We start from the raw sequence: 12,850 nt of genomic DNA, 5'->3' as shown, positions 1-12,850 counted from the left end.
AAAAAATAAATAAAACAGCAATGATGCTCTTTGGACTTTGAGTATGGGATGCCTTAATATTGTATATGAACTACTTACCAATGAGAATATTCCACCCTGCCTAGTTCCACCTTCCTCAACACTTTGTGTTTCTAATATCTATAATGTATCACACCCATACATGCCCACAGGATAACAGAGCCACATCTCAACTATGTCCTGAAGTCAGTGACTTTTAGCACTATAGAAGCGGTATACAGAACAATGACCAAAAGATGCAGCCGTATCCTTAACTGTTAATGGAACACTTAATCAGTTTGTTCTTCTTAGGGCAAGGAATTACAGACTCGTTGGGAGTTGAAACAAAGGTTGTTCTGTTTATCTCCTACTTAAACAGTAATTCAGTTAACTGGAACACCTCATTCTCTGAGTGTTCTTGTTAGTCAAGGCTTTACTGTCCTATTCTTGGGAAATTTTTCTCTTCTTACATCTGCTTCATTTGTGTAATCAATATACTGCTTTTATGGAGAAAGTCTAATTATAATAACTTACATTTGTACATGGTTAAAAAGCATTTTCTGACAATAATCTGTAATAAAGGCAGGAAGGCATTAATGTCCCTATTTTATCTGTGATTAAATTGAGTCTTATATGGCTAAATATGCCTAGGTTCACTAGACAGGTAAAGAGTTCCCATCCATTTATTCAACAAATATTTTCTAAGCACCTACTGTGTGCTAAGTGCTGTGTGGGATCCTGGGATGCAATTGTAAGCCAGATGGACAGGTTCTCCTCTCTCCCAACACGTCTGGCTCCATGTCTTGCCATTTCCCTATCCCTTGCAGGATCTCCACCCCTTATCAAATAACTCCCCTGCAGGCCCCTAAAGAGTCTGCCCAACCACAGAAGAAAAACTGAGCCTATAGATTTCTTCTAGGGGAAGATGGCTGGACACATCCATATGAATGGTTTAAGCATCTCTTAGCGTGGTGTGGCCAGGACTTCAGGCTCCTTACCTCTACCTTCAAGGGGGGATGGAGTTCAGGTCACCAGCCACACTGTACAGTCCATTGTGTCTAGCTATGAAGCCCTTGCTCTTTCTGATATCACTGGGTCATTCGCCAGGCAATAAACAGACTTGAAAAATGCTGGAAGAGAAACAACCCTGGTGCTTAAATGTGGTACTTAGAATCAATATCGCCTCCTTGTCCATCTTTCAAGACTAACCCAAAATGTAGCAATGTCTATGATGTATAGTTATGTTTGCAGGGATGAGATTTGGTTCTTGGTCTACTGGAATGTAGAGAATAACAAAATGTGTTGAAAAGTAGTATTACTGTAACTTCCACTTTCTCTTTCATCCAACTCTATGGAATTTACACAACGTGCTAAACACAGTATGTCAAATCATTCAAATTCCCTCTTTCTTCCCAAGAGAAGCTTCTGGAGCCATTTAATTTTTTTTAAGTTTATTTATTTATTTTGAGAGAGAGAGAGAGGGAGAGAGAGAGAGAGAGAGAGAGAGAGAGAGGTCAAAAGCAGGGGAGGGTTAGAAAGAAGGACAGAATCCCAAGCAGGCTCCACACCATCAGTGCAGAGCCCAATGCGGGGCTTGAAACCACAAACCACGAAATCATGACCTGAGCCAAGATCAAGAGTTGGACACTCAATCGACTGTGCCACCCAGGCGCCCCTGGAGCCATTTTAGTAGGCAATGATATTTTATCAATAGTGCATCTCGGAAGGGTCCAAGGAAGACAGCTGCAGAAAACTGATGAGCCAAGGGTACAGGTAGTAGATAAGCAGCCCAAGCCAACTGCGTATCTTTCCTTCTGGCCCTCTAACAAGTGGACTTCTATGACTTTGGATCATAACAGAGACACCCTATTTCCAGATTTTGGATATGGCTGGCCCACAGCTGCCCCAGACAGTAGGTAAAACCTGTGGCTTCCCCAACCTGGGCAATAATCTCAATGCCTCTTTCAGACCACTCTCGATGTCCTTGCATTTGCTTTTATCCCATTTGTTCCTGGATTTCTGGCTCTATTACTTATGCTCTTATATCTACATGTGACACCTTTTGGTCAGCAACTCTCCAGCTTCCTGTTCTGAAGATTTAGGCTTCAAGTTCCTCCTCTCCCTAAGACTATTCTTAGTTTCATTTAATTCTTAGTTGGGTTGTCCTTTATAGTCTGAAGAAAACAAACAAACAAACAAACAAACAAACAAACAAAACACCAGCTCTAGCCCTGGCCCCAACAAGTTCTCCTGGACAAATCATTCTTAATATCTTCCTTTACTTCTCTCTTCCTACTAGATCTTCTTCCTATCCTAAAACCTAAGCTAATCTGTAGTTGCACCAAACCAAACAGTTGTAGGTAGAAATGATCAGCTTTAGGAAACAATGAAGCTAAATACAGCCCCCAATCATGGGAGTAGTATTTGGAGAACTGTTCACTAAAGTCAAGAGAACAGTGATTTCTGAACTTCACCTTCCTGTTCACCCTGAACAGGACATCGCCACCACAGCTGGTGACTGCAGTGTGGCTCCACCACATGGTGCATGGAGGAGAGGTGAATGCAGTCAGCCAGGCTTTCTGCATTCCCTGCCCTAAACTGCCCATATGAAGACATCCAATAAACACAAACAGCTCAACCACCCCTCCAACAATCATGGCAAAGGAAGAGTCAACCAGCACAGGGGACTCTTTCAACTTGATTTTTAAAGATGCCACCCTGGCTGCAAAGGGAAGGATGGTTTGGAGAGGGAGAGCACAGAGGCATCATGCTGTCAGAAGGAGAACTGACTGGAGTGCCCAAATGGGGTAGTGGCATTGGTAATGGGAAAGAGGGTAGCAATCAGGAGACCCTGCAAAAGCAGAATGGAAAGGGTCTCATGGGGAAAGAGAGCAGGAAACGTGAATCCCAAGTGTGTAATTTGGGTTAACGTGTGAATGCTGAAGGCTTTAGCTCTGCTGGAGGTTTGGCACAATGGGTAATGAGTTTGTTTTGGGACATGTTACCTTCAACGCCCCAGAGGCCCCCCACTGCAGACTTCTAAAGGTGAGTTTTGGACAGAAGGGCTTGGAAAATGTTTACATCATCAGAGATTCCTACTTGGAGTCAAAGCACAATTTAGTTATAAGTTGATAATATGGTATCAATACAAAGAAAACAATATCATATATTTTCCTGGCAAAGCAGTTCTCATACAAGAACTGCTATATGAGCTCATCGGAGCATGAGAAAGAGATTGCAAAATAATGGACATCATAAGGTTTTAGGCAAAGAATATTTTGTTCCTTGTGAACTATAGAAAGGTGTGTATGTGTGTGTATGTGTGTGTATACGTATGTGTGTGTGTATATCTATCTATCCACATGTAGCTTCAGGGCCAGGACTAGAAGAGGGCCCCAAAACCACAGTAGTCAAGATAGACAATTATTTTAAATATTAAAATTAAAATTTTATACATTAATATTTATATATTAATTAAAATAATATTTATATATTGTTTTAAAATTAAAATAAAAATAATCCTTTAATGCAATATTTGAAAAATAAAAATTAATACAAAAATGCATAATAAACTAAATATCAAAATTTTAAAAGAATACAGGATCAGTTATAGTGCCATACCCTGCTGAACTATTTTGGAACCTGAGGCAAAGGAAAAATCAATAAAATTGACCCTGCTTCTACTTGTAGTTTTTTACATTCTGTTCATGATGGGGTTTTTTTTGCATTAATTTTGATTTTTAAAAATATTGCATGAAAATATTATTTATGTTGATGACTGTGTTTTTTGGTATTCCTTTAAGTTCTGTGCCCAGGGCAAGTATTTCTCTCACTTCACTTTAATCCTGATCGTGTGTGTGTGTGTGTGTGTGTGTGCGTGCATACGCAAGGGAGAAATAGTGAGAACAGGAACATAAAGTCAAGCAGACTTTTACAGAAAATTTAAAAGACCCTCAGCATGTGCTGTCATTCTGCCCCAAGCAAAACGTTTAATCTCAGATTTCATGCTGTCGTTGTGGCTGTCCAAGATACAGATATAGGGCTCAAGACCACATTTAAACACCAGCAGCCTGACACAATCATTTTTAAGCACATCAGTAGCGTAAAAGAGTCCATGGGCTACCTATTCTCAAATCTGTGCTGCCTGGAACCCAGAAAGGACCTGAACTTCCCTTCCCATATGGACATTTCTTTTATGATCCTTAATTATGAGAGGCCACACAGAAACTGGGGGCAAATGACAGAGCAGGCTGGAATCAATGATTGGCACTTCATTGGGTCCATCACAATAGAAAGGTTTCCCCATGTTGACATATCTTTTGCTGAACACAGGATGTAATACTTATAGCAGCTGGCAAGAGAGAGTCAGTCACCCAGATAATCTGAGTGAGAATGTGTGGAAACATATCCAACATGAACAAGGCTCCAGTCCTTCAAAGGTCAATGATAGCCCACAAGCAGTTATAGGAGGGAAAAGATGGCTGCTGCTACAGTGGACAGAGAGAAGGCAGCACATTCAGGCAAATATGGCAGAGCAGAAAGGTGCTAGACATAGAAAAGCAACTGGCTTGGAATCAGGGCTCTCCCCCCTGCCTCATGGCTCAGACTGAGATCTCCAGGTTTCAGAATGAGGGAGCATGAGGCTTGTTCCTAGTTGGCTGCCCTTGCCTGTATAACTCTGGGGTCAATCTAGCCTGACACTTATGTCTACACAATCTAATGTCACCAACAGATTGGATCACACTGACATAGGCCCACGTGGCAAAGAGACCATCGGTCCTCTTAACTTTATCCATTCTGAGTGGTATGTAGGAAAATGAAAGTGAGCCTTTGGCTCTCTAAAACCATTTGACATTTCCCAGATTTTGAAGTTCAATTCAGCTGAAATCTGAGCATCCACAATTTGGGGTGTTGAGTTCAAAAAGGCTAGATGACTCATACGCCAGCAGAATCAACTATCAAGACTGTGATTTTCAATGAGATAATTAAAATGGTTTCTGAGACCGTCTACAGGTATGGCTTCTGCAACCTTTGGGGTGCCAAGTAATGTTACATTTGCAAAGAGCCTCTCAGGCTGCCAAATGCCAAATTCACCTCAGGGTTCGACTTCTTAACACATTTATACTCCTTCAGAACGTGGAAAATCCTAAATATCTTTAATTTTGTTTAAATGCCACCTTATTTTATTTGGGTTGGGGGTCTTAAATTATTAGCCCTGCATGATTAGTTTTATTAAGAAAGACATGTCATGACTATGGAAAGGAGGTATTATAAGCCCTTCAACTGTCAGGTCATAATTTGAAAAGCAGCAAGGGATTTGCAAGAGAAAGAAGTGAAAAAGATCCAGATGAAATCAACCAGCCAGCATAAGACTGCCCAGAATAAACTTTAAAGTGCTTTCCCCTGTGCCATCTGAAATGGTTTGAGGAATGGGATTTCCGTCCTTTCCCTCGAAATGCATAGCGGCCCTGTGGATCCAGTGTTTATATTTTTCCTTACTGGAATTTTCCTGAACAAAGCTTTATCCAGAATCGTCTAGGAATCTGTGCTAAATGAATGCAAGTCATTACTTCCTTAATACTTTCAGATCTGAATGTGTAGGGCTAAGTTGGGATCTTTTCATTTATGTGGTCACTGGGCCTTGATCTTCTTTTTAGAGCACTTCTTTCGGTTTTCAATTACACATTCATTGTCTGGTTGTTTGGGCAATATCTGTCCCTCCCCTTGGACTGTAAGCTCTGTGGCTACAGGAAACCTATCCGTTTCATTCACCACTTATATTAGTTTGCTAGTGTGGCTGTAACAAATTCACATAAGTTGAGTGGCTTAAACAACAGAAATATGTTAGCTCACAGTTCTGGGGCCTAAAAGTCTGAAATCAAGGTGTTCATTTGCAAGACTGGTTCCTTCTGAGGGCTGTGAGGGAAAGATCTGTTCCAGGTCTTTCTCCCTGGCTCATAGATGGCTGTCTCCATGTTCACACGATATTCTAACTGTCCCTTCACACCATCTTCCCTCTATACATATCTCTGTGTCTAAATTTCCCATTTTTATAAAGAGATAGTTCACACTGGAATGGAGCCCACCATAATGACCTCGTTGAGTTGATTACCTCTATAACAACTGTATCGCCAAATGATGTCACATCCTGAGGTACTTGGGGTTAACACTCCAACCTATAGTTGGGTATGCAATTTAACCCGTAACATCAGTGCATCTCCAGCATTTAGAGCAGTGAGTGGCACTGAGTGGGAGTTCAATAAACATTAGCAGCATGAATGAAATGCTCACCACTTTAGCTCAAGGCCATCCCAAAAGCTTGACCAATCTAAAAACCTGTTGTTATAGGCCATCTTGCTTGACTGAGAGAGTAAAGAGAGAGAACCTATTCACAGGATCAAAGACATTATTAGTTTCATACTTTCCTCAGCTCCTTAGTTATCCCTCAAAAAGACAACACTGGTGCTTTGCCATATTGAACTTTCCTGTTGCATTAACAAGCAAGACTCTCGGCAACAACATTATAATAAGGAAAACATATTACAAGGCCTGTTACATGTCAGTTTTGTTCATGTGAAAATACATTTCACTAACAAAATTATCCATATTGTTTTAGTGTGATTCAACATTCTCTGAGCACTCACAATGGACACATGGCCCACAAAAAGTACAGCATTCCAGGGATTTATATTCAACTCAATTAAATTCAAACCAATAAACATTATATTGAATGAGAGCCACAAACAGAGAACAGAACTTCACATTTTGGAGATTGGGAGAAATGAAAAGACGAGGCTCCTTCCCTTAAATAGCTTATAATTGAATGGGAGATTGAGTTGCCTTCTCAGAACATTTGGTGACAAAGGAGGATGTGCTCAAATACAGAGAAGAAGTATAAATGGAGCATTACGTGGTGAGGAGGTGAGGAGGATCAGAGAATATCTGGCAGGTGAAAGAAAGTTTTCATTCCACAAGCAGAAATAAAAGGGAAAGGATGATGCTTCTAAAGAAACAGCATGAACAAAGGTAGAAACTTTGAGCCTGGCCTACGTACCACAGAGGATATAAAGATGAGTTAGAGCTTAGTGAAGAAATAAACTACTGTGAGAGAGAAAGTAGATAGCCAGAAGTTGGGGAGACAATGGAGAAGGCTTAATAAGTAATTGGTAAGTATTTGAGATACACCTTAAAAGAAAGTCGAATATTCAGAGAGGGATGGAAATGTGTCAGTCCAGTCTAAAAACACATTTTGACAACACATGGAGAACAAAAGCACAGAGAACATCTGGGAAACTACAAGAGCCCTTTTTCATTGTTTTCTAAATTTTTAAAATGATGGTTGTTTTGGGGTTTTTTGTTTTGTTTTTTTTTTCTGTTTTTTAATATTTTATTTATTTTTTGAGAGAGAGAGAGAGCATGAGCAGAGGAGGGGCAGAAAGAGAGAGAGAGAGAGGTTCAGAGGATACAAGTGGGTTCTACACTGACAGGCTGACAGCAGTGAGCCTGATGTGAGCCTTGAACTCACAAACTGCAATATCATGACCTTGGCCAAAGTCAGACACTCAACTGACTGAGCCACCCAGGTGCCCCTCATTTCTTTTTTTAGCAGACTGCACGATGGAGAAAGCAGAAAGGTAAGTTGGAGCCCATCATACAGGGCCCTGGTGACCATACTGAGGATCTTGAACCAGATACTGTAAGAAAGAGAAGCCATGCGAATTGTTGAGTGAGGGAAGGCAGGCCTGTGGTCAGAAGTTCCCTGGGCAGCAGTGTGTGTGATGGCCTGGAGCGGTCAAAAGGTGGGCACCTAGACTGCCCCAGGCCAATTCCTCTAGAATGTCACCCTCAGGTGGACGTGGATGCTTGTTTTGCTCACTGCTGCATCCTCGATGTCTTGACCAGTACCCAGGTACATGGCAGGCATTCCGTTGATTTTGGATTTTGAGTAGGAGCTAGGAGAGAACTTTCCTATGTGATCATGAAGCTATAAAAACCTGAGTCCATATCTGCTGACATTCCTGGGTCCCACCTCATGGAAAAGTTGGTGTGCATACAGTTAGAGAACAGTGGAGAATCCTGAGCCCGTTTCCTATCTCTGTTCTCCTTGCATTAGATTATGAGAACCAGTTTCTGCCCAAGCTTGCTTGAGTTAGGTTTCCGTCACTTAACCAAAAGAGTGCCACCATCACTGTGCATAGCCCAGCCTCAGCTTAACCACCTACAGTGAGAGAGAGGTCTTGAAATCAGCCCCCTGACAGCTCCTGCACACTATCCCCTAGAGCTATGCAGAGATAGTTCGCTCACTACTGTACTTCTTAAAGGTGACTTTCATGGTTGGTGTGTGTGTGTGTGTGTGTGTGTGTGTGTGTGTGTGTGGTCTTCTCTTTCACAGGTAAGAAGTGCCAGTTCTTCCCACTCCTTCTCTTTAGATTATCCAAATCCTAGCTTGTCCTCTTTACGTAATCTCCAGGATATCAATGTCCCTTTTTAAAACCTAGTGCCCAGAAGTAAGCACATGCTCTCAGGAGTGGTCAGACTCTGAGACCCCTTGAGCACCATAACTCAATGGTGGTCACCGTAACTCATTTTACACAGCCTGAGGTTTATCCTAACACACTGTTGTCTCATGCAGATTTAATGCGTTGGCTCAGACCAATCAGGTCTTTTGGTTTCCTCACCTGTAAATGGGTTGGGAAGGAGGGAACATCAACTTTTCTTGGAATTTCTTTCCCCTATGTCATGATATGATTCTAACTACATGACTGAGTCTTACGCAGTGATTGTTGTTCCCCTGGATGCAAGCCTTTCGTTCTTTTCCCTGGTAGCCAGAACATTCTCTTGAAGACTAGCAAGAGATGAACAACACCCAGGGAGCAGGAAATTCTGACCAGGGAACAAAAGTCCTTGGTAGATTCTGAAAATTCCTTGATATATACTGGACATCTTTTGAAATGGCTTCCACAGATCCCTCTTTGTGGTATTCATGTCCTTGTGTAATTCCTTCTACATGAATGTGGCTGGACTGGTGGCTTCAAATCTAACAAATGGAATACTACAAAAGTTACTCCCAGAATTAGGTTATAAAAGACAGCAACTTCCATCTTATCTGTCCTGTTTTGCTTTCTTACTTGTTGTTCCAGTAGAATTCAGTTTTCATGACGTGCACAGCCCTATAGAGGCACCATTTGGCCAGGAGTAGGGGTGCCTTTCTTCCAAAATCCATCAAGGAACTGAGGCCCTCACTCCGACGGCCACATAAGTGAGCTTGGAAGTGGGTCCTGCTCCAGTCAAACCTTGAGAGGAATGCAGCCCTGGCCAACATCTTGATTGCAGCCTTACGAGCGACTGAGAGCTTGAGGACCCAGCTAAGCTGTGCCTGGACTCTAGACTCACAGAAACATGAGACAATAAATGTCATTATGGGTGACTCATTCCATAGCAAGAAATAACTAATATACTTGGCATATGTTTTGCTTAATAGGTAACACTACAAATTGTGTGATCCAGAATTTCACAGGAGAACTTTTTATAGTTTATTTTGATAACTAGCTTAGGGAAGTAAGATGCTGAAAAGGAAAATGCTTTTTTCAGAAGTGGGCAGCCTCAAACCTCATCCTTGTTTATTCCCCATCTCTACTGATGTACCAACCACCCTGCTTGTTCACAACATAATCTGTTCTTGAGTTTATCTTCTCAAAGTATCCTCTGTCTTCTAAGGATTCAAGTGCCTTTTCCATTTTCCCAAGCCCTAGAATTAAAGCCCTTGCAGGTCAAGACCATGTCAAGTTCATTAATCATTCTACCTTCTGTTCTGGCAGCATCATATTTAATAGGTTTAAACACATGGCATGGCCCATATTCATTTTTTTCTGACCTATAAAGATGACCATTCCATATGGTTCAAATTAACACCTCTTTGATATTGTTTACTGCTCTGTGTTGTCATTCTTTTTCATGTTTCAATCTCCTCTTCTAGATGCTGGCAACTTTATGGCAAGAAACACTGATTTATTCATGTTTGCATCCCTGGCATCTGGCCCAGTAGATGCCACATGGCAGACACCAATAAAAATTTCAGAATTGAACTGTTGATTTGTTTACATTGTCTTGTAAAGCAATTAATTATTCATCAATTCAATAAATATTTCCAAAGAACCTGTGTGTCAGGACTGGGCTAGGTGCCAAAGTGACAGAAATGAATCAGTCCCTGTCCCTGAAGTGCTCATCCTCTAATAGTAGAGAGATATATAAATAAACAGAAAATTACAATTAAATATGGAAAGAGCTTAAATAAAGGTATTAACAGTGATTAAAAAGTCACAAACAGAGCTAATTATATTTAGAGTAGAAAAGTGTCTTAAAGGAGGAAAATTCGGAGCTAGTAGAGAAGTGACTGACGGTGTAGTTCCCAGGCATGGCCAGAGGGCAGGAGAGTTAACAACACACAGGCTTCCCTCAACCAGAGGAAGACGATGCCCCAGGCTCCTATCCTTTGGGGGTCAATTCTGAAGAGTTTTCTATCTAGTTCCTCAGAGATCCCAGCATGATGAAACCTCTGAGATTACACTCTTTAATGTACTAAAAACCATTTCATTGTATGCTTTAAGTGGGTGAATTCTATGGTATTCACTTAAGAAGGTAAGAGAAAGAAGCTTCTCTTTATCTGTTCCAATTATATCTCAATAAAGCTATTCACACACACCAAAAAACACCTGACTCTATATGGGTTTTCCCTGCTTCATACTCCTGCTTCCTGAGATCACTTCCCAAATAAACTACCTTCACCCAAGTCCGTGTTGAGTTCTGCTTTAAGCAGAACCTAAACTAAGATCCCATATAATTGCTCACTGAGTCACATTTTTAGTTCCTCCACTGACATTCATTGAGGATGCTATAAAAACAGTCATACGGCAGTTCCTGCAGTTGGAGATATTGCCAGGACATATGTTTGCCTTATCTCTTGATGTCTATCAGTTAAAATCCCACATTAATGTCTCTCAGGTGAGGGCTCCAGAACTTTGCCTGTTATGCCACCGAGGGGCTTTGCTTCAGCCACTAGGAAATATCATCCAATCTCTAGCTTGGCTAATGCAATTAAGTAGGACAGTATGGCCTGTAGATGTGAGTTCTATTTTTATCTTTAGTCTTGACACTGTATTCATATTTATTTCTTCCTCGATCCTGCTTTTTTTTTTCTTTTTAAGTAGGCTTTACACACAGCGTGGAGCCCAACTCACTACCCTGAGATCAAGACCTGAGCTGATATCAGGAATCAGATGCTTAACCAACTCAGCCACCCAAGTGTCCCTCAATCCCAATTTTTTAATTGTGTTTAATCATTTTAACATACGCATTTCTTGTAATTAGCCTCAAATCTTTTATGGATAAATTGGGGTGTAGTTAAATTGAATAATGTCACTTTTGTCATACTCTTTAATGAACTGCTCAATTCTTCCAAAAAACCCCCCACAATTATAAACTTTTAAATTATAAGAGTAAGGCATATTTCTTATGGATAACATTGTTTCCTGTGGTGAATATGGAAAAGTAGAGGGAAAAAAAAGCCCTACCATAATCCCACCAGCCAGATATAAACCAAAACATATTACTGATTATGTACTTCTGGTATTTTTCTTATACGTGTATTATTTACCAAAGTTATTTAATTAATTCATTTCATTTCCTGCTTTTTTCCGCTTAACATTATATTGGGAGAATATTCCTTTTTCCGTCTCTAAAAAGTCTTTCAAAATGATGTTTGTGTCTTCAGAATATGTATGTCAAACTTTATTTAACTACCCTCTTTTACTGGGAATTTTATTATTTGCAAACTTTTCATTAAAATGGTGTGATGTAGGGGCACCTTGGTGGCTCAGCTGGTTAAGTGCCGTTTTCTTGATTTCAGCTCAGGTCATGATCTTGTGGTTCCTGAGATGGAGCCCCCACATCGGGCTCTGTGCTGACAGTGCATAGATTCTCTCTCTCTCCCTCTGTCTCTGCCTCTCTCTAAATAAATAAACAAATATGTAAATAATAAAATAAACATTTTTTAAGAATAGCGTGATGAGGGGCGCCTGGGTGACTCAGTCGGTTGGGCATCCGACTTCAGCTCAGGTCATGATCTCCCAGTCCATGAGTTCGAGCCCCACGTCGGGCTCTGTGCTGACTGCTCAGAGCCTGGAGGCTGCTTCCAATTCTGTGTCTCCCTCTCTGGTCCTCCCCTGCTCACACTCTGTCTCACTCTCTCTCTCAAAAATAAATAAACATCAAAAAAATTTTTTTTAAATAGTGTGATGAAAATCCTTGTATATATACCTCTATCTATAGTACTAATTATGTCCCTAAGATAAATTATTAAAAGACGCATTGCTGAGTGGCAGCGTACAAATACTTTAATCCAAAAACCCATAACAATCTACACTCTTATCAGCAATTTAGAAGTATGAACATTTCCAAACCCCTCACTAATGTCGGGTGCTATCTTTTTAAAAAAACATCAACTTCATAACGTACTGCTCAAAATTAAACAATCCAATTAAAGAGAGTGGACCCATCTGCCAATCACTTTCTCTTAAAATAATACCTCCCCATAAGTTCCTCAACTTCTACTTAAAAGCAAAAATATTTGCTTGAATAAACATGTATTGACCATCTGCTTGTGTAAACAAGGTCCTCAATTCTCAGTTCCTTTAGGCTGTACCAGCTTGATGAAATTTCTTGGCTCATGTCATAAGTAAGACTTTTCCACGTGCCTGGGAAGCTCAGCATTACAAATACAGCCAATAAGAGGAAACCCCACAGCTACACATTTTGGTGCAATGCCACCATTTGTCAGACACTGTTATAAATAATG

The sequence above is a fragment of the Prionailurus viverrinus genome, chromosome A2, assembly GCF_022837055.1.
Source record: "Prionailurus viverrinus isolate Anna chromosome A2, UM_Priviv_1.0, whole genome shotgun sequence".
NCBI lineage: Eukaryota > Metazoa > Chordata > Mammalia > Carnivora > Felidae > Prionailurus > Prionailurus viverrinus.
Note: the sequence above shows the minus strand (reverse complement) of the source record.